This window comes from Camelus ferus, chromosome 2 (assembly GCF_009834535.1).
Source record: "Camelus ferus isolate YT-003-E chromosome 2, BCGSAC_Cfer_1.0, whole genome shotgun sequence".
NCBI classification, from domain to species: domain Eukaryota; kingdom Metazoa; phylum Chordata; class Mammalia; order Artiodactyla; family Camelidae; genus Camelus; species Camelus ferus.
The window spans coordinates 13,835,639-13,837,806 of record NC_045697.1 but is presented as its reverse complement, the minus strand read 5'-3'; the positions used below and the strand labels follow the sequence as shown (position 1 = coordinate 13,837,806).

The following is a 2,168-nucleotide window of genomic DNA, read 5'->3' as shown; positions in this document are numbered from 1 at the left end:
GGGCCAGAGTCACAGACCCTCCTTTCAAGAAGCTCACATTTTGCTGGGAATACAAGTAAGGATGATGCGAGCAATACAATCTAGGAGGATCGATGTAAGGAAATCTCTCCCCATCCCAGTAAACAGCTGCAACTGAGAACAGACTCATCTTTTTTAGCATTTAACCCTTTAAAAATGGCAAATGAAATTGGTAAGATTAAAAAGACAATTATGCAAGCTTCATTTAAAATACATCTTAGTAACAAACTGTAGAAATGATCCCTGAAAGTATAGTCTTGATAAATTGGGAGTTCGAGATTTGCAGATATTATCTACTATGTATAAAACAGATAAACAACAGGTTCATACTGTATAGTGCAGGGAGCTATATTCAATATCTTATAGTAACTTATGGTGAAAAAGAATATGAAAATGAATATATGAATGTTCATATATGACTGAAGCATTATGGTGTACACCAGAAATTGACACATTTTAAACTGACAGTACATATATATATATATATGTATATATATATGAAAGAAAAAGTACATCTTAGGACACTTTGTAAGGAAGCTGCCTCAAGAATGGATTAGGCAAGAGATAATAAATGCTGGCGAAGATGTGGAGAAATGGGAACACCAATACACTGTTGGTGGGAATGTAAATTGATGCAACCACTGTAGAAAACAGTATGGGGGTTCTCCAAGAAATTACAAATAGAACCCCCATATGATCCAGCAATCCCACTTCTGGGTATGTATGCATAGGAGATGAAGTCACTGTCTCAAAGAGGTGCCTGCACTCTCATGTTGATCACAGCATTATTGACAACAGCCAAGGTATGAAGACAACCTTACGTGGTTTGAGCTGAATGATCTGCTGATGTGATAAGTGAAGATATTTATCCTGGTACCCAAGATTACCTGATTTTTTTAAACTAGTAACTACTCCCTGAGAGGTGCCCAGGGAAAACATACATTGGAGAGCTGTAGCTAGCAAAATATTAGTGTCTTTGAGTATTACACGTTGGTTCCCAAATCCAACATAAAACTCTTTGACCTAAGCTGAATCTTGTAAATAATGCATAAGCCCGGGGACAGACTTGTTAGGTTTGAATTTTGACTGAATGTTATCTTAAAAGAATTATGTCATCTCTTGAAGATCTCAAATTCTTTAGCTGTAACACATTTCCATATCTATCTATATATTTTATATGTATATGTGTGTATATTACATGTAAAGTCAGTTTACAATGTTGTGTCAATTTCTGGTGTACAGCGTAATGCTTCAGTCATACATGAGTATTCATATATTCATTTTCAATTCTGGTGCTTTTAATTAATTTATTTACTTGTGCAAATATCTGTATTTTCCCAATGGGCATATATAATTAAAATGGTGACAGTAAGTCCACAAATAAAATTAGATTCTTTGAATTATTTTCCCTTCCTTTGTTTTTTTTTTAATACTCATTCTCCTGAGATCAAATTAAGGCCAGAGCAAGGTTGTATGAATGTGTTTGTCAAAATGGGATCTCTTTTAATGATTACTAGCCCTTAATGTGATCTGAAGTTGATTATGAATTTGAAGTTGGTGGCACAATACCTCAGAACGTGGAGGTACACTGTATCAGGCAAAGACATCATTTCTCATTCAAATCTCGCCCACTAGAGGAGCTGTCTAGGGCAATTGGGAGAAGTTTGATAGGCTCAGCTTTTATTCATTTTTAAAGTTTAACCCTGAGTCATTTTACCTAAATCAGGAAGCTACTTTTAAGGTCAGATCGTGCATGCTTTTCATAAGCAGCAGACGTATTGCATATCTGCTCCAAGTCAGATTTTGGAAACACTTACTCCTCTTGAAAGTTACTTTTTTTGTTCTGTGGCATTTCATGGAAAACACTTGCTCCAGCCAATAAGTTATGGATATATTTTTTAAGACTGAAAAGATTCTTAATATGAATAAGCTAATTGAATCATGGGAATAAGAGCGATTAAAGAAATTTTGGTTTATAATACAATCATGCAGTTGGAAAGAATCTTGAGAAGTGATCAACTTCAATTCTTCTGTTTAGGCTAAAGGATACCACCAACTCTCCCCACGCTCAACACACACACACACACACACACACACACACACACACACACGGGTTTCTGTCCTATTTTCAAAGCAATTTAAGAAACGCA

General features: G+C 35.4%; 1 pseudogene; it reads right to left on the bottom strand.

Moving 5' to 3' along the window:
* Positions 1–206: 206 nt before the first annotated feature.
* LOC116659400 lies at positions 207–277 on the bottom strand (annotated as a pseudogene).
* Positions 278–2,168: the final 1,891 nt, after the last annotated feature.